The sequence below is a fragment of the Ascaphus truei genome (assembly GCF_040206685.1).
Source record: "Ascaphus truei isolate aAscTru1 chromosome 12 unlocalized genomic scaffold, aAscTru1.hap1 SUPER_12_unloc_1, whole genome shotgun sequence".
NCBI lineage: Eukaryota > Metazoa > Chordata > Amphibia > Anura > Ascaphidae > Ascaphus > Ascaphus truei.
Window position 1 is genome coordinate 655,138 of NW_027453837.1, and position 20,718 is coordinate 675,855.

A 20,718-nucleotide genomic window follows, 5' to 3' on the forward strand; every position below is an offset into this window, starting at 1 on the left:
TCCTTAAGAAGAATTCAAATATTATCTGTAATTATAAAGTGGAAGAATTCCCTCACTCTCACACTAAAGTGCTCATTATCCTTTGTCACCTTAAGTTTTTTCTGTAGGGGTAAGCCGTTTCTCCTCTATTTTATGTTGTGCAAAGTATTGCACACAAATGACCTCTTAGCACTATGTTGCAGCATAGAGATACTTATCAATAGAAGACAATGCATTTATTGAAATGGAGTTCTTTATTAAATGTTTTACAGCCAGCAGCACCCTAAAATGTATAACTTGGATAATGTTTGAAGAATTCAGAGTGTTTTCTTCTTTAGTGTGCCACATATTCCAGTAAGTAAAGATTGCTTTGCCAAGCAGATACAAACAAAATGCAAAGTGCAGTGAAGTTTTTAATAACACGTTACCACTGAAAAAGTCAACGTAGTCAGCAGGATTTGAACCTGCGCGGGGAAACCCCAATGGATTTCTAGTCCATCGCCTTAACCACTCAGCCATGACTACATAGCTGGTAGTACTGAATACAGTCACACAGATGGCTCTTGAGCGGATCTGGGTAACACTCACTAATGAATGATGACCAATATGAACTAAATAACCATGAGAACATTTTCATAAAGAGAAATACATGAATTGTTTGTACACATTGTTTAAACAACATTATCTTTGTAAAATGTTGCTTCTATTGGGTTTTTGAAAAATGACGAGAAATACTTTGTGTTAACCACATTCAATGTACAGTATGAAACAGATCTGAGGCAGAAAAAAAGAAAAGGGGTTAAAATGAGTAATGGGAAAATGATCTAACTTGGATGTCAGAGATTAAAAGAGCAGAGTTGGAGGGCAATTGGGGCAAGAAGAAGATGGATCATTACAGGAACATGCTCCAGTGGCATAATCGGTTAGCGCACGGTACTTATATGTCAGTATATGCTAAGCTATACCGAGGTTGTGAGTTCAAGCCTCACCTGAAGCAAACCCTTTTTTTGTTTCATCAACCAATAGCATTGTTTGAATGTATACAATGTTAAATAAAAGGCCTATGGATGTAAATTGTAAAATGTAATCTTTTACATTAAAAACAACATTTCCGCATTTTGCTATTTGGCTTACATTGGAGCGCATGTAAAGCAGTCAAATTCAATAGGTGTCTCAATGTGGGCAAGAAGATATTGGTAATTGATGATGTATGATTTAAAAAAATAAAAAAATGAGAGCTGTCCAAGAAAAGTGTTCCTTTTTTCAAACCAAAATACACCAGTGGAGCCAATGCTACCCATTATTTGGATCTAGAGGATACATATATTTCCAGATGTACAGTATATATCCTAAAAAGGCAATCTTTAATGAGCATCCTGTCTATCTGTACTAAGTAGGGATCAGCCTATCCCCCCTTCTTAACCCAACTATTCACCTCTCACATTCGTATCTTGCTCACCATATGTAAACCACTTCTCACCTCTCTCATAATCTGTTGTTATTACATTTCCTCCACCTACCCCCTGAGAATGATTAATAAACAAATCTAAACTCAATACAAAACCTCATTAAGAGTTAAAATTCACCCTAGCAAAGTCACATTCTGCCTTTCAATCAAGCCTGAAATATTTTTTCAAACACAATTTGCACCTGAATGGCGGTGGTGGAACAAAAGCTTTCTACGTTTTGTTTTTAAATCCAAACAAGTATAAATCCCTCTTAAGAGTTAATCCTCACTGTAGCACAACCCCATGCTATTTCACCAGAGTCTTCAATTGAATAAATTCTCTTATTGCTATAGGCGAGTGGATCTTGTATGTGGTAGAAACCAAGAGTGCTGAAAGAAGTTTTGCATGTACGACCACCTTTTCTTTCAGTTTTACTTGCTTTATGCTTTATGCTTTATCAGAGTGGGCAATCATAAATGACAACATAGAAGAGGAATAAAGAATCTTCTTTTTTTGCCAATTACATAGCAAGCTAAAGGAAAACATGCTAAAACCACATTGAAGATTTGAGTAACACAGTTAAAGTAAATATGAAGGAACAAGGCTTGATGTTAATATTAAAGATATTTTAAATGCCTTAAGCATAGAATAAAATATTCCAACACATTTGAACTTTGCAACTCACTCAAAAAATCATGTCTTTTGATCAATTTTAAACAGAGGGTTCAGGGCTCTACGGATTTAAAGAATTTATTATATCAAATACACAACGTTTCAACCATCAAAAAGTGGTCTTTCTCAAGTGAGAAAGACCACTTTTTGATGGTTGAAACGTTGTGTATTTGATTTAATAAATTCTTTAAATCCATAGAGCTCTGAACCCTCTGGGTTTTTTTTGCTGACTTTGGAGTCTGTCATTCACAGGGACTCCCCTGGATCAAGAGCACCAGTAACAACATGTATCAGTTACAGTTTTCAGTTTTTGGTGTGCAGCATTTATCTTGTTTTTTTCTGCTTTTGATCAATTTTGACATACAAAGGTTGGAGGGATACCAACATTGATCTCTTGGGTATCTAGAGGGAACTATCAATATGCAGACTATGGCAAAAGTATCAACAAAATAAACATGTCCAAGAATTAGCTAATCAATTTTGTTAATCTGCAAGACAAAAACATACAGAACCCCTAAAAGATCATATTGAACCCCCCAAAAAATTAAATCTGATTTTAATATAAAATGTTCTGTCTCTGAATTTAATATCAAAGTACAAAGTACATTTGTTCTTAATGCGAATCATTCTGTTTCACAAAAGATTCCATAAAGTTTACATTTGATTAATTTCTTAATTTTCTGTAAACTTCAGGAAGTTACAGTACAATTATTACAGTATATTAATGACCATTTTTCAGTAAAATTCAAGCTAAGTTGTTTATTTCTTCAACAGGTTTATAAAGCCCTGCTTATCTTTGTGAGTGATAACAATAAAACATTACAAATGCTTTTTCATAACAAAAAGCTATTTGTGCTGAAGTGTGATAAGCAGTTGAACTATAACATTGATTATTCCCATTATATTTAAACTATATAGTTTTGGCATACTGTAAATAATGTACACATCTTAATACATGCAGTACTTAGCACAGTCCTTAAGAAGAATTCAAATATTATCTGTAATTATAAAGTGGAAGAATTCCCTCACTCTCACACTAAAGTGCTCATTATCCTTTGTCACCTTAAATTATTTCTGTAGGGGTAAGCCGTTTCTCCTCTATTTTATGTTGTGCAAAGTATTGCACACAAATGACCTCTTAGCACTATGTTGCAGCATAGAGATACTTATCAATAGAAGACAATGCATTTATTGAAATGGAGTTCTTTATTAAATGTTTTACAGCCAGCAGCACCCTAAAATGTATAACTTGGATAATGTTTGAAGAATTCAGAGTGTTTTCTTCTTTAGTGTGCCACATATTCCAGTAAGTAAAGATTGCTTTGCCAAGCAGATACAAACAAAATGCAAAGTGCAGTGAAGTTTTTAATAACACGTTACCACTGAAAAAGTCAACGTAGTCAGCAGGATTTGAACCTGCACGGGGAAACCCCAATGGATTTCTAGTCCATCGCCTTAATCACTCGGCCATGACTACATAGCTGGTAGTACTGAATACAGTCACACAGATGGCTCTTGAGCGGATCTGGGTAACACTCACTAATGAATGATGACCAATATGAACTAAATAACCATGAGAACATTTTCATAAAGAGAAATACATGACTTGTTTGTACACATTGTTTAAACAACATTATCTTTGTAAAATGTTGCTTCTATTGGGTTTTTGAAAAATGACGAGAAATACTTTTTGTTAACCACATTCAATGTACAGTATGAAACAGATCTGAGGCAGAAAAAAAGAAAAGGGGTTAAAAGGAGTAATGGGAAAATGATCTAACTTGGATGTCAGAGATTAAAAGAGCAGAGTTGGAGGGCAATTGGGGCAAGAAGAAGATGGATCATTACAGGAACATGCTCCAGTGGCGTAATCGGTTAGCGCACGGTACTTATATGTCAGTATATGCTAAGCTATACCGAGGTTGTGAGTTCAAGCCTCACCTGAAGCAAACCCTTTTTTTGTTTCATCAACCAATAGCATTGTTTGAATGTATACAATGTTAAATAAAAGGCCTATGGATGTAAATTGTAAAATGTAATCTTTTACATTAAAAACAACATTTCCGCATTTTGCTATTTGGCTTACATTGGAGCGCATGTAAAGCAGTCAAATTCAATAGGTGTCTCAATGTGGGCAAGAAGATATTGGTAATTGATGATGTATGATTTAAAAAAATAAAAAAATGAGAGCTGTCCAAGCAAATTGTTCCTTTTTTCAAACCAAAATACACCAGTGGAGCCAATGCTACCCATTATTTGGATCTAGAGGATACATATATTTCCAGATGTACAGTATATATCCTAAAAAGGCAATCTTTAATGAGCATCCTGTCTATCTGTACTAAGTAGGGATCAGCCTATCCCCCCTTCTTAACCCAACTATTCACCTCTCACATTCGTATCTTGCTCACCATATGTAAACCACTTCTCACCTCTCTCATAATCTGTTGTTATTACATTTCCTCCACCTACCCCCTGAGAATGATTAATAAACAAATCTAAACTCAATACAAAACCTCATTAAGAGTTAAAATTCACCCTAGCAAAGTCACATTCTGCCTTTCAATCAAGCCTGAAATATTTTTTCAAACACAATTTGCACCTGAATGGCGGTGGTGGAACAAAAGCTTTCTACGTTTTGTTTTTAAATCCAAACAAGTATAAATCCCTCTTAAGAGTTAATCCTCACTGTAGCACAACCCCATGCTATTTCACCAGAGTCTTCAATTGAATAAATTCTCTTATTGCTATAGGCGAGTGGATCTTGTATGTGGTAGAAACCAAGAGTGCTGAAAGAAGTTTTGCATGTACGACCACCTTTTCTTTCAGTTTTACTTGCTTTATGCTTTATGCTTTATCAGAGTGGGCAATCATAAATGACAACATAGAAGAGGAATAAAGAATCTTCTTTTTTTTGCCAATTACATAGCAAGCTAAAGGAAAACATGCTAAAACCACATTGAAGATTTGAGTAACACAGTTAAAGTAAATATGAAGGAACAAGGCTTGATGTTAATATTAAAGATATTTTAAATGCCTTAAGCATAGAATAAAATATTCCAACACATTTGAACTTTGCAACTCACTCAAAAAATCATGTATTTTGATCAATTTTAAACAGAGGGTTCAGGGCTCTACGGATTTAAAGAATTTATTATATCAAATACACAACGTTTCAACCATCAAAAAGTGGTCTTTCTCAAGTGAGAAAGACCACTTTTTGATGGTTGAAACGTTGTGTATTTGATTTAATAAATTCTTTAAATCCATAGAGCTCTGAACCCTCTGGGTTTTTTTTGCTGACTTTGGAGTCTGTCATTCACAGGGACTCCCCTGGATCAAGAGCACCAGTAACAACAAGTATCAGTTAGAGTTTTCAGTTTTTGGTGTGCAGCATTTATCTTGTTTTTTTCTGCTTTTGATCAATTTTGACATACAAAGGTTGGAGGGATACCAACATTGATCTCTTGGGTATCTAGAGGGAACTATCAATATGCAGACTATGGCAAAAGTATCAACAAAATAAACATGTCCAAGAATTAGGTATTCAATATTGTTAATCTGCAAGACAAAAACATACAGAACCCCTATAAGATCATATTGAACCCCCCAAAAAATTAAATCTGATTTTAATATAAAATGTTCTGTCTCTGAATTTAATATCAAAGTACAAAGTACATTTGTTCTTAATGCGAATCATTCTGTTTCACAAAAGATTCCATAAAGTTTACATTTGATTAATTTCTTAATTTTCTGTAAACTTCAGGAAGTTACAGTACAATTATTACAGTATATTAATGACCATTTTTCAGTAAAATTCAAGCTAAGTTGTTTATTTCTTCAACAGGTTTATAAAGCCCTGCTTATCTTTGTGAGTGATAACAATAAAACATTACAAATGCTTTTTCATAACAAAAAGCTATTTGTGCTGAAGTGTGATAAGCAGTTGAACTATAACATTGATTATTCCCATTATATTTAAACAATATAGTTTTGGCATACTGTAAATAATGTACACATCTTAATACATGCAGTACTTAGCACAGTCCTTAAGAAGAATTCAAATATTATCTGTAATTATAAAGTGGAAGAATTCCCTCACTCTCACACTAAAGTGCTCATTATCCTTTGTCACCTTAAATTATTTCTGTAGGGGTAAGCCGTTTCTCCTCTATTTTATGTTGTGCAAAGTATTGCACACAAATGACCTCTTAGCACTATGTTGCAGCATAGAGATACTTATCAATAGAAGACAATGCATTTATTGAAATGGAGTTCTTTATTAAATGTTTTACAGCCAGCAGCACCCTAAAATGTATAACTTGGATAATGTTTGAAGAATTCAGAGTGTTTTCTTCTTTAGTGTGCCACATATTCCAGTAAGTAAAGATTGCTTTGCCAAGCAGATACAAACAAAATGCAAAGTGCAGTGAAGTTTTTAATAACACGTTACCACTGAAAAAGTCAACGTAGTCAGCAGGATTTGAACCTGCGCGGGGAAACCCCAATGGATTTCTAGTCCATCGCCTTAACCACTCGGCCATGACTACATAGCTGGTATTACTGAATACAGTCACACAGATGGCTCTTGAGCGGATCTGGGTAACACTCACTAATGAATGATGACCAATATGAACTAAATAACCATGAGAACATTTTCATAAAGAGAAATACATGACTTGTTTGTACACATTGTTTAAACAACATTATCTTTGTAAAATGTTGCTTCTATTGGGTTTTTGAAAAATGACGAGAAATACTTTTTGTTAACCACATTCAATGTACAGTATGAAACAGATCTGAGGCAGAAAAAAAGAAAAGGGGTTAAAAGGAGTATTGGGAAAATGATCTAACTTGGATGTCAGAGATTAAAAGAGCAGAGTTGGAGGGCAATTGGGGCAAGAAGAAGATGGATCATTACAGGAACATGCTCCAGTGGCGTAATCGGTTAGCGCACGGTACTTATATGTCAGTATATGCTAAGCTATACCGAGGTTGTGAGTTCAAGCCTCACCTGAAGCAAACCCTTTTTTTGTTTCATCAACCAATAGCATTGTTTGAATGTATACAATGTTAAATAAAAGGCCTATGGATGTAAATTGTAAAATGTAATCTTTTACATTAAAAACAACATTTCCGCATTTTGCTATTTGGCTTACATTGGAGCGCATGTAAAGCAGTCAAATTCAATAGGTGTCTCAATGTGGGCAAGAAGATATTGGTAATTGATGATGTATGATTTAAAAAAATAAAAAAATGAGAGCTGTCCAAGCAAATTGTTCCTTTTTTCAAACCAAAATACACCAGTGGAGCCAATGTATCCCATTATTTGGATCTAGAGGATACATATATTTCCAGATGTATATATCCTAAAAAGGCAATCTTTAATGAGCATCCTGTCTATCTGTACTAAGTAGGGGTCAGCCTATCCCCCCTTCTTAACCCAACTATTCACCTCTCACATTCGTATCTTGCTCACCATATGTAAACCACTTCTCACCTATCTCATAATCTGTTGTTATTACATTTCCTCCACCTACCCCCTGAGAATGATTAATAAACAAATCTAAACTCAATACAAAACCTCATTAAGAGTTAAAATTCACCCTAGCAAAGTCACATTCTACCTTTCAATCAAGCCTGAAATATTTTTTCAAACACAATTTGCACCTGAATGGCGGTGGTGGAACAAAAGCTTTCTACATTTTGTTTTTAAATCCAAACAAGTATAAATCCCTCTTAAGAGTTAATCCTCACTGTAGCACAACCCCATGCTATTTCACCAGAGTCTTCAATTGAATAAATTCTCTTATTGCTATAGGCGAGTGGATCTTGTATGTGGTAGAAACCAAGAGTGCTGAAAGAAGTTTTGCATGTACGACCACCTTTTCTTTCAGTTTTACTTGCTTTATGCTTTATGCTTTATCAGAGTGGGCAATCATAAATGACAACATAGAAGAGGAATAAAGAATCTTCTTTTTTTGCCAATTACATAGCAAGCTAAAGGAAAACATGCTAAAACCACATTGAAGATTTGAGTAACACAGTTAAAGTAAATATGAAGGAACAAGTCTTGATGTTAATATTAAAGATATTTTAAATGCCTTAAGCATAGAATAAAATATTCCAACACATTTGAACTTTGCAACTCACTCAAAAAATCATGTCTTTTGATCAATTTTAAACAGAGGGTTCAGGGCTCTACGGATTTAAAGAATTTATTATATCAAATACACAACGTTTCAACCATCAAAAAGTGGTCTTTCTCAAGTGAGAAAGACCACTTTTTGATGGTTGAAACGTTGTGTATTTGATTTAATAAATTCTTTAAATCCGTAGAGCCCTGAACCCTCTGTTTTTTTTTTGCTGACTTTGGAGTCTGTCATTCACAGGGACTCCCCTGGATCAAGAGCACCAGTAACAACAAGTATCAGTTAGAGTTTTCAGTTTTTGGTGTGCAGCATTTATCTTGTTTTTTTCTGCTTTTGATCAATTTTGACATACAAAGGGTGGAGGGATACCAACATTGATCTCTTGGGTATCTAGAAGGAACTATCAATATGCAGACTATGGCAAAAGTATCAACAAAATAAACATGTCCAAGAATTAGGTATTCAATATTGTTAATCTGCAAGACAAAAACATACAGAACCCCTATAAGATCATATTGAACCCCCCAAAAAATTAAATCTTATTTTAATATAAAATGTTCTGTCTCTGAATTTAATATCAAAGTACAAAGTACATTTGTTCTTAATGCGAATCATTCTGTTTCACAAATTATTCCATAAAGTTTACATTTGATTAATTTCTTAATTTTCTGTAAACTTCAGGAAGTTACAGTACAATTATTACAGTATATTAATGACCATTTTTCAGTAAAATTCAAGCTAAGTTGTTTATTTCTTCAACAGGTTTAGAAAGCCCTGCTTATCTTTTGTGAATGATAACAATAAAACATTACAAATGCTTTTTCATAACAAAAAGCTATTTGTGCTGAAGTGTGATAAGCAGTTGAACTATAACATTGATTATTTCCATTATATTTAAACAATATAGTTTAGGCAGACTGTAAAGAATGTACACATCTCAATACATGCAGTACTTAGCACAGTCCTTAAGAAGAATTCAAATATTATCTGTAATTATAAAGTGGAAGAATTCCCTCACTCTCACACTAAAGTGCTCATTATCCGTTGTCACCTTAAGTTATTTCTGTAGGGGTAAGCCGTTTCTCCTCTATTTTATGTTGTGCAAAGTATTGCACACAAATGACCTCTTAGCACTATGTTGCAGCATAGAGATACTTATCAATAGAAGACAATGCATTTATTGAAATGGAGTTCTTTATTAAATGTTTTACAGCCAGCAGCACCCTAAAATGTATAACTTGGAAAATGTTTGAAGAATTCAGAGTGTTTTCTTCTTTAGTGTGCCACTTATTCCAGTAAGTAAAGATTGCTTTGCCAAGCAGATACAAACAAAATGCAAAGTGCAGTGATGTTTTTAATAACACGTTACCACTGAAAAAGTCAACGTAGTCAGCATGATTTGAACCTGCACGGGGAAACCACAATAGATTTCTAGTCCATCGCCTTAACCACTCGGCCATGACTACATAGCTGATAGTACTGAATACAGTCACACAGATGGCTCTTGTGCGGATATGGGTAACACTCACAAATGAATGATGACCAATATGAACTAAATAACCATGAGAACATTTTCATAAAGAGAAATACATGACTTGTTTGTACACATTGTTTAAACAACATTATCTTTGTAAAATGTTGCTTCTATTGGGTTTTTGAAAAATGACGAGAAATACTTTTTGTTAACCACATTCAATGTACAGTATGAAACAGATCTGAGGCAGAAAAAAAGAAAAGGGGTTAAAAGGAGTAATGGGAAAATGATCTAACTTGGATGTCAGAGATTAAAAGAGCAGAGTTGGAGGGCAATTGGGGCAAGAAGAAGATGGATTATTACAGGAACATGCTCCAGTGGCGTAATTGGTTAGCGCACGGTACTTATATGTCAGTATATGCTAAGCTATGCCGAGGTTGTGAGTTCAAGCCTCACCTGAAGCAAACCCTTTTTTTGTTTCATCAACCAATAGCATTGTTTGAATGTATACAATGTTAAATAAAAGGCCTATGGATGTAAATTGTAAAATGTAATCTTTTACATTAAAAACAACATTTCCGCATTTTGCTATTTGGCTTACATTGGAGCGCGTGTAAAGCAGTCAAATTCAATAGGTGTCTCAATGTGGGCAAGAAGATATTGGTAATTGATGATGTATGATTTAAAAAAATAAAAAAATGAGAGCTGTCCAAGCAAATTGTTCCTTTTTTCAAACCAAAATACACCAGTGGAGCCAATGCTACCCATTATTTGGGTCTAGAGGATACATATATTTCCAGATGTATATATCCTAAAAAGGCAATCTTTAATGAGCATCCTGTCTATCTGTACTAAGTAGGGGTCAGCCTATCCCCCCTTCTTAACCCAACTATTCTCCTCTCACATTCGTATCTTGCTCACCATATGTAAACCACTTCTCACCTCTATCATAATCTGTTGTTATTACATTTCCTCCACCTACCCCCTGAGAATGATTAATAAATACAAAACCTCATTAAGAGTTAAAATTCACCCTAGCAAAGTCACATTCTACCTTTCAATCAAGCCTGAAATATTTTTTCAAACACAATTTGCACCTGAATAGCGGTGCTGGAACAAAAGCTTTCTACGTTTTGTTTTTAAATCCAAACAAGTATAAATCCCTCTTAAGAGTTAATCCTCACTGTAGCACAACCCCATGCTATTTCACCAGAGTCTTCAATTGAATAAATTCTCTTATTGCTATAGGCGAGTGGATCTTGTATGTGGTAGAAACCAAGAGTGCTGAAAGAAGTTTTGCATGTACGACCACCTTTTCTTTCAGTTTTACTTGCTTTATGCTTTATGCTTTATCAGAGTGGGCAATCATAAATGACAACATAGAAGAGGAATAAAGAATCTTCTTTTTTTTGCCAATTACATAGCAAGCTAAAGGAAAACATGCTAAAACCACATTGAAGATTTGAGTAACACAGTTAAAGTAAATATGAAGGAACAAGGCTTGATGTTAATATTAAAGATATTTTAAATGCCTTAAGCATAGAATAAAATATTCCAACACATTTGAACTTTGCAACTCACTCAAAAAATCATGTCTTTTGATCAATTTTAAACAGAGGGTTCAGGGCTCTACGGATTTAAAGAATTTATTATATCAAATACACAACGTTTCAACCATCAAAAAGTGGCCTTTCTCAAGTGAGAAAGACCACTTTTTGATGGTTGAAACGTTGTGTATTTGATTTAATAAATTCTTTAAATCCGTAGAGCCCTGAACCCTCTGTTTTTTTTTTTGCTGACTTTGGAGTCTGTCATTCACAGGGACTCCCCTGGATCAAGAGCACCAGTAACAACAAGTATCAGTTACAGTTTTCAGTTTTTGGTGTGCAGCATTTATCTTGTTTTTTTCTGCTTTTGATCAATTTTGACATACAAAGGGTGGAGGGATACCAACATTGATCTCTTGGGTATCTAGAAGGAACTATCAATATGCAGACTATGGCAAAAGTATCAACAAAATAAACATGTCCAAGAATTAGGTATTCAATTTTGTTAATCTGCAAGAGAAAAACATACAGAACCCCTATAAGATCATATTGAACCCCCCAAAAAATTAAATCTGATTTTAATATAAAATGTTCTGTCTCTGAATTTAATATCAAAGTACAAAGTACATTTGTTCTTAATGCGAATCATTCTATTTCACAAAAGATTCCATAAAGTTTACATTTGATTAATTTCTTAATTTTCTGTAAACTTCAGGAAGTTACAGTACAATTATTACAGTATATTAATGACCATTTTTCAGTAAAATTCAAGCTAAGTTGTTTATTTCTTCAACAGGTTTAGAAAGCCCTGCTTATCTTTTGTGAATGATAACAATAAAACATTACAAATGCTTTTTCATAACAAAAAGCTATTTGTGCTGAAGTGTGATAAGCAGTTGAACTATAACATTGATTATTTCCATTATATTTAAACAATATAGTTTTGGCAGATTGTAAAGAATGTACACATCTCAATACATGCAGTACTTAGCACAGTCCTTAAGAAGAATTCAAATATTATCTGTAATTAAAAAGTGGAAGAATTCCCTCACTCTCACACTAAAGTGCTCATTATCCTTTGTCACCTTAAGTTATTTCTGTAGGGGTAAGCCGTTTCTCCTCTATTTTATGTTGTGCAAAGTATTGCACACAAATGACCTCTTAGCACTATGTTGCAGCATAGAGATACTTATCAATAGAAGACAATGCATTTATTGAAATGTAGTTCTTTATTAAATGTTTTACAGCCAGCAGCACCCTAAAATGTATAACTTGGAAAATGTTTGAAGAATTCAGAGTGTTTTCTTCTTTAGTGTGCCACTTATTCCAGTAAGTAAAGATTGCTTTGCCAAGCAGATACAAACAAAATGCAAAGTGCAGTGAAGTTTTTAATTACACGTTACCACTGAAAAAGTCAACGTAGTCAGCAGGATTTGAACCTGCACGGGGAAACCCCAATGGATTTCTAGTCCATCGCCTTAATCACTCGGCCATGACTACATAGCTGGTATTACTGAATACAGTCACACAGATGGCTCTTCAGCGGATATGGGTAACACTCACTAATGAATGATGACCAATATGAACTAAATAACCATGAGAACATTTTCATAAAGAGAAATACATGACTTGTTTGTACACATTGTTTAAACAACATTATCTTTGTAAAATGTTGCTTCTATTGGGTTTTTGAACAGTGACGAGAAACTCTTTTTGTTAACCACATTCAATGTACAGTATGAAACAGATCTCAGGCAGAAAAAAGAAAAGGGTTAAAAGGAGTAATTGGAAAATGATCTAACTTGGATGTCAGAGATTAAAAGAGCAGAGTTGTAGGGCAATTGGGGCAAGAAGAAGATGGATCATTACAGGAACATGCTCCAGTGGCGTAATCGGTTAGCGCACAGTACTTATATGTCAGTATATGCTAAGCTATGCCGAGGTTGTGAGTTCAAGCCTCACCTGAAGCAAACCCTTTTTTGGTTTCATCAACCAATAGCATTGTTTTAATTTATACAATGTTAAATAAAAGGCCTATGGATGAAAATTGTAAAATGTAATCTTTTACATAAAAAACAACGTTTCCTCATTTTCCTATTTTGCTTACATTGGAGCGCATGTAAAGCAGTCAAATTCAATAGGTGTCTCAATGTGGGCAAGAAGATATTGGTAAATTGATGATGTAGATTTAAAAAAATAAAAAAATGAGAGCTGTCCAAGCACATTCTTTATTTTTTCAAACCAAAATACACCAGTGGAGCCAATGCTATTCATTATTAGGGTCAAGAGGATACATATATTTCCAGATTCCTGTATCCTAAAAAGGCAATCTTTAATGAGCATCCCGTCTATCTGTACTAAGTAAGGGTCAGCCTATCCCCCCTTCTTAACCCAACTATTCACCTCTCACATTCGTATCTTGCTCACCATATTTAAACCACTTCTCACCTCTCTCATAATCTGTTGTTATTACATTTCCTCCACCTACCTCCTGAGAATGATTAATAAACAAATCTAAACTCAATACAAAACCCCATTAAGAGTTAAAATTCACTAGCAAAGTCACATTCTACCTTTCAATCAAGCCTGAAATATTTTTTCAAACACAATTTGCACCTGAATGGCGGTGGTGGAACAAAAGCTTTCTACGTTTTGTTTTTAAATCCAAACAAGTATAAATCCCTCTTAAGAGTTAATCCTCACTGTAGCACAACCCCATGCTATTTCACCAGAGTCTTCAATTGAATAAATTCTCTTATTGCTATAGGCGAGTGGATCTTGTATGTGGTAGAAACCAAGAGTGCTGAAAGAAGTTTTGCATGTACGACCACCTTTTCTTTCAGTTTTACTTGCTTTATGCTTTATCAGAGTGGGCAATCATAAATGACAACATAGAAGAGGAATAAAGAATCTTCTTTTTTTTGCCAATTACATAGCAAGCTAAAGGAAAACATGCTAAAACCACATTGAAGATTTGAGTAACACAGTTAAAGTAAATATGAAGGAACAAGGCTTGATGTTAATATTAAAGATATTTTAAATGCCTTAAGCATAGAATAAAATATTCCAACACATTTGAACTTTGCAACTCACTCAAAAAATCATGTCTTTTGATCAATTTTAAACAGAGGTGTTAGATCTCTACAGATCAGGTCCTTCTAGGGCAAGCAAAACCTTTTCTCCCGGGAGCTACTGAAACGCAACAGATATATAATTATTTCAAATAGTATGACATATACGAGCTCGGAGCTGTAAGAATTCACGGAGGCACCTTGGCTGAGTTCTTACAACTAAATTTTAATGGTTCACAAGCAGGTTTATATACACAAGGCAGGGACAAAAATACAGTTGTCATCTGTTACAAATATGGGTACACATCTAAATTTACATGTATCCTTCACATAATGCCTTTTCTGTAGAGCTTAAAACATTTAACTGCTGAGCAAGAGACATATACAATGGTGACTTATAAGGCAGCCCTATCCTCTGTAGTCTTATTTTAACAATATTTTGACAGGCATTGAACAGTTGGTCTGAAGCTATTTACAATAGCCTCCCATGAAAATAGCAAGGCCAGTGTATTCTTTTTAACCTTATCAATTCCAGAAGACAGAAGACAGTTTTAACCTTACAAACCTCCTTTTGTTCTGAAAGAACAAACCAATTGACCAATCCCATTTATTCTTCTGCAAACCACTCAGGAGAGGAAAAACTCCAAGGAAGAAACCTCCAAGAGACCATGTGCCTGCAGAAACCTATCTCTTTTAGGTATCTCGTTTGATAATCAGAGATGAACATATGGGTGGTTGACGAGTACCAAGACTATTGGTATTTCTCGCTCTCTTTGTGGGAGGTATATACATAATGGTCGAGCTAGAAGCAGAAACATCTTTCTGTGGCAAAAAATAGAGCTGATTACACTTTTACCCATCTAAATTAATTCATACACACAGAGTAATAAACCTGCGATTATCCTAATTCCGTAAAGAATTTAATTCCCAATACACCGAGCCAATTTTCAAGGCCAAATGTAAAATCAAACTCTTTTGTTTCCTCTCTCATTCTAGATTACATTTCTGCTAGTGTATCCATATCATGGTGTATACTTTTTGATTGGGTGTCAATATAAGAACGGCATTCTTTACCCACTAATTTACAAACCCCTCCTTGTGCTGCCATCAGATAACCCAATGCCATACAATTTTGCAAAACTACTGTCCTTATCTATTGCTGAACCTTAAAAATAGCGTCTTTTAGTATCGTGAAAAACAACATTTATATTGACTACTGAAAAATCCCCTTTTGCATATAAATCATACATTCCTAAAAGGGGATTAGACCTCCCACTACTCTCTTAACTGAGCTATTTTTAATAATTAATGCCTTTCAATTTCGTATTCTTTGCTTAGGTATGATGAACATTATTTAAATTCTATTTCTGAGCATAAGTGGGGGTTGGTGTGGGTTAATATTTCCTAGGAGCGACTGCCCAACACATACATCTTACATACTACATTTATTCAGAATATCGGAACAGACAAAATGGCTGCCATAGGCAAAATGGTTAACTTGTGATCCTTTCCTTGTGGTTGACACATGCCCTTGGGTGACCTCCCCACCTTCCTCTTTTCCAATCTTCTCAGCCCCCTCTTCCTTTAGAGACAGTCTTTTTAAAGAACAATTAACCATATCATAGTCCTGCCGGACCAAAAAAATAGTCCCATAGTACATAACTTGATTCCTTTCTGGCCATTGTATTGGCCCAGTTAATTTCTTTTTTCGGTCTCTTCTTCTGGGGGACTGCTGACATCTTCATCACCAAAAAGAGACATAGCATCGGTGGGGGGGTTGCAACGCACTTCAGGACCAAAGTTTTGCTGTTCATAACACAGAGAGTAATGAGTAGGACAGACACACATACAAAAACATCCACTAGCTTCGCTCCCAGCGAAATAATCTAACCACCAAGTCCCAACAAATCCCAACCCTCATCTCTACCTTCAAACACTGGAACCACTTTCCCAAATAACATAACCTGGTCTAGTTGCAGGATAATACTTTATCTATCCTTCTATCACAGAGTCAATAATTTCCCTAGGGTAAACTTGTATTTCTACTCCCTTCATAACCAATTTCTTATATATATAGTTCTACAAATATCTTATAGCATCTTGTCTTTTTCCAAGGGGTTAAATATAACTCTCGTGTTCCTGGGGTGCAATTTATTGGGTATGTATAGTACATTGGTATAGATTGCACCTAAGATGTGGGCTTTGTTTACCAGGATTCCATTATATAACAAAATATTTTTGTTACTACCCTATCGTCTTTATGTGGACACCACTTACAGTATATAAACCTAATAGAATAAACATTGTAATTAAAATAATAAAACCTGTAAAAAGAAAGGTTATTAAAAAGTTCAAAGTTCATATGTTGAGGTCTGAATTTTCTTCCTATGAACTTTTCTCCTTTTTTTTTTTGGTTAGTGCCGGGTTTTCTTATGAACCAAAACACCAACTGAGAACGGCTGTGTCTTTAGGCCATCCCTCCTTTGTTGAGGTTTAATTTTGAAGTGACTGTGGGTGCACTTGTGTAACATGGATCCAAGAAAAATACTCTGATTGGGTAGAATCTGGAATGGGCCTCTCCACTTTAGATGAAAAGCGCTTTTGCGTCACCTTTATCGTCATCTAATTGGAAGTACTGCACCTGGACATGAGACACTGAGACAATTGCATTAGTTTCACACAATAGATGCTGATTAAAATCGTCTGTTTAGAGCATAATCATACAACATTAAATCTACAAGGTACCTAGGGTGACCATTGGTCTTCCCATGAGAGAAAATTATATCTGATTGTCACATTAGGCTAGGCCAAATACACCTTTATATTTAAGGGATCAATCACAAGGCAAAACAGGCAGAATAACAAATGGTGGTTTATTCGGATAAGACCTTGAAAACACAAACACAAGAAACAGAGAATATACTTTGGGGGACCTTATACTTATTAGGAAAATAACTTGGGGAGATTTGGACTCGAAATCCAGGAGTCTGGGGGGCACAGGGAGGCCCTGGTGTAATTCACACTGCGTTACGTCAAATCATGCCTGCTTTCTGGGGTAAATTAAGTGACTAACAGCACTTTGGCCCCACAACTCCTGCAACCAAAATAATTATATTTCCACCCAAATATCCTCCTAAAACTGACACACAAGAAATTTCACAGTTCCGCTAAGGGAATATGACATCGAAAATAACAGGGTCAGTTCACTTTCAGGTACTCCACATCTGAGCTGGGGCATTGGAATGCTTCTTCACATGTCATTCACCAACCTGGGTTTAAATCACAGGACAAACACAATGCATTGCAGGCTTAGAACTCATAAAACAAACATGTAGACACAAGAGCTTGCACTCCACTATTTGCACCTATCATGTGGGGTTCTAAAACCTTCTCTTCTCTAAGATACCAGCTAAGAATACTTTGCTGGCAGACAAGACAGGCCAAAATATCACCTCCCTTTCCCCTCATGTGCCAGGAGACTCTGTTCTCATAAGCATATTCTGTGCAGCTATTTCTCATAAGGGGCCACCCATACAAGGCAATCCACTTATAAGCCTGCACAGACAGCTGCAGGCCCATGAGGCAAAGGGAATACACAGAGAATGCATTAACTAGCCCACTGGGCTTACACAGTTAACCCTACATACACAGTTTCTAGTTTATACCCATATGGGGTATAAAAAGGAAAAATTACAGGCAACATAGTAAGGTACAATATTATGTAACCATGCTGTAAAATGGCTACAGTCATCTCTCCTGCTGACAGTAAGGCCTGGTAAGTTATGGGCATGCCAGCAGTAATTATGGAGGTTTGCCCTCACACCCTGGTGAGGTGCCCTATGTATGGATGGGAGTGATTGCACCGAGGGGTGCACCACAGAGGAGTTCCTCACCAGGACCATCCACAAGCGGACACTGGGATCCTGATGAGATGGAGGCGCTGCACTGGATATAGGTACGACTCAAGTACAGTACCTCAGCTGCCTGTCTGGGTTGGCAATCCCCACACACCATCATGCGGGAGACTCAGGAGTCCTGTTGCCAACAGGTGCACCACCAGACACTACACTAATGGGGGCTGCTTAGACCACAGGGGCCAATATGAGATTGGGTGGGTCAGGCCAGAAAATCCGTTACAATTATACCCAAGAGCCAAGAGCTGACAATCTCAGCCCTTGCCATATGGTTTCAGGGGCAGCCAGCAATAATAACAGCAATAACACCCTCCTTTTGTTCACTTGTATTACATGTGAACAATATCACATAAAGGATAACAGCATTTAAAGCATAACCTTAATGGAATTGCTTGATGTATAGCAAGACTAACCTAAAACCTTTGGGTATAACATTTTCATAAAAAAATCTCAAAAGAACCCTACTGAATATAAATATAATCTGCTATAGTCTTCTGACAGAAATTTTTAGAACACAAAATAGCATCTGATTTGCTGAAAGAACAACCTGTAGCATAAAAACCTATAGACACAGATTTAAAGGTGGGACACATTTGAGAGAAAAAGATGGTTAAAAATGATAAAATATTAAATATTTGATCAACTTTGCAGAAAAATAATTCCATTCCATTCCATATACCCTCTAGTATATGAGACAGAGTGGCTCAGTGAGCAACGACACTGACCGGCACTGAGAGCTTCAAGCAGGGGAGCCTGGTTCAATTCCCAGTGTCGGCTCCCCGAGACTCCGGGCAAGTCACTCTATCTCCCTGTGCCTCAGGCACCAAAAACGTAGACCACAAGCTCCACGGGGCAGGGACCTGTGCCTGCAAAAATGTCTCTGCAAAGCGCTGCGCACAACCAGCAGCACTATAGAAGAACATGCTATTATTATTATTATTAGTAGTATACTGGCAGACCTGGTCAGGGGCCGTTTTCCTTGTACGTTGCTTTACTGCTATTTCGGGGTCTGCACACTTATACATGGCTCAGCACTAGAGTTTCTGTGCTGATTACATTGGACTAGTGGTTACTTTATCCACCTGTTCACACTGCAATACACTAGTGATTCTATGCAGTTCATCAGCGATCCAGAACATTACATTGTGTTCATACTATAGGATCTGAGCATTTAATATTTGTTTTAATCCCCATTATTTTACACGGATATTAAAGATTTAAGTTTTAACCACTTCGTTACCCACCCACCAGGTGTTTAGAGTGCTCATTCTGGGTTACTGTCCTCTGTTTATTGGAACTCTATATTAATCAATTTACACCTGTTTCCATTTCAAGCCATATAACAAGCTCAAATAACTCTCTGGGCTTCCTGCCAAAACCTTGTAACAGAAAAAAATGGTTAATTACTGGTTACTGCAATACAATTTGGGACAGCTCTTCACACAGCCCGACAATGTTTCTGGTATTCAAAAATTAAAACTGGATCTTTGTTAAACAGAAAATTGTAGGCTTTAACATATACTTTTAGATAGTTTAGTTACTGGTTATACACAAAAAGAGCACAGAGCGCAGATACAAAACAAACAGAATTTTACGCTTCTTTCACAGATTCAACCAGTTTTTACAAAAAATAACAGACACATATTTTCTCACCTATTTTAATAAATAGGAAAACAAAACAGTTTGATCCTGCAGAATAAATTAATAAAGATATCCCTTTTTTTTTCTTCATATCATAATTAACTTCTTTTTTTTTTTTTTTAAACTAATTTTTAAAATGCTGAGCTTCTAGTTAGCTTTGTGTCTAGAATATATTTCCCCTGTTATTCTATATAAGATATTCACCTGATTTTATCTGTGGAGATTTAGAGGAAAAGAATTATAATTCTGGTTAAGGAAATAAATCGCCTGGCCAGTACGATAAACATCCTTATTATTCCAGTGACTGGACTGTTTACAAAAATAATTCATCCTTTCTTTATTCTTTTTCTCCACAGATACCCAAAACTTTCCCCTGCCCAGTGTAAATTAGTTTATATTATTGTGGTGGTGTACACCTTTTAAAAATTAAATTTCAATCATGAGCAATTAATTATATTCTTATTTTAGAATCATTTGCAAGTCCTGAATAGTCATTTTGTATACATACAATAAACCAGTATTCTTATTATTCAATGCAAATAACACTTTCACATAGATAGAATTCACCCAGATTCTTACAAGCACACACACACAGGGATTACTCAATCAATCAACCTTTTTTTTTTTTTTTATCATATCCATACTTAAAAATAAAACATTCTGAGGGAAAAAGAAACCTATACCTGTTATACTCTTGTTTTCCACTTTTCAATTCAGACGGGAAAATATTATTAATTTAAACTTAATATATACTCATACTCAGTTAATGTTGCACAAATAATTTGAGTTTGCATGTTCGTTTTTCCTAAGAGGCATGCTG

General features: G+C 35.4%; 6 non-coding genes across 6 annotated transcripts; 2 read left to right on the forward strand and 4 right to left on the reverse strand.

Moving 5' to 3' along the window:
* Window positions 1-422: 422 nt before the first annotated feature.
* Window positions 423-504, reverse strand: TRNAS-AGA (transfer RNA serine (anticodon AGA)). The gene has a single exon. It is a non-coding gene; the product is annotated as a tRNA-Ser (tRNA).
* A 2,990-nt stretch (window positions 505-3,494) lies between these two features.
* Window positions 3,495-3,576, reverse strand: TRNAS-AGA (transfer RNA serine (anticodon AGA)). The gene has a single exon. It is a non-coding gene; the product is annotated as a tRNA-Ser (tRNA).
* Window positions 3,577-6,567: 2,991 nt separating this feature from the next.
* TRNAS-AGA (transfer RNA serine (anticodon AGA)) lies at window positions 6,568-6,649 on the reverse strand. The gene has a single exon. It is a non-coding gene; the product is annotated as a tRNA-Ser (tRNA).
* A 379-nt stretch (window positions 6,650-7,028) lies between these two features.
* On the forward strand, window positions 7,029-7,121 carry TRNAI-UAU (transfer RNA isoleucine (anticodon UAU)). Its single transcript is given in 2 exon segments — window positions 7,029-7,066; window positions 7,086-7,121. It is a non-coding gene; the product is annotated as a tRNA-Ile (tRNA).
* Window positions 7,122-10,096: 2,975 nt separating this feature from the next.
* Window positions 10,097-10,189, forward strand: TRNAI-UAU (transfer RNA isoleucine (anticodon UAU)). The gene is given in 2 exon segments: window positions 10,097-10,134; window positions 10,154-10,189. It is a non-coding gene; the product is annotated as a tRNA-Ile (tRNA).
* Window positions 10,190-12,690: 2,501 nt separating this feature from the next.
* On the reverse strand, window positions 12,691-12,772 carry TRNAS-AGA (transfer RNA serine (anticodon AGA)). The gene has a single exon. It is a non-coding gene; the product is annotated as a tRNA-Ser (tRNA).
* Between the last annotated feature and the right edge of the window lie 7,946 nt (window positions 12,773-20,718).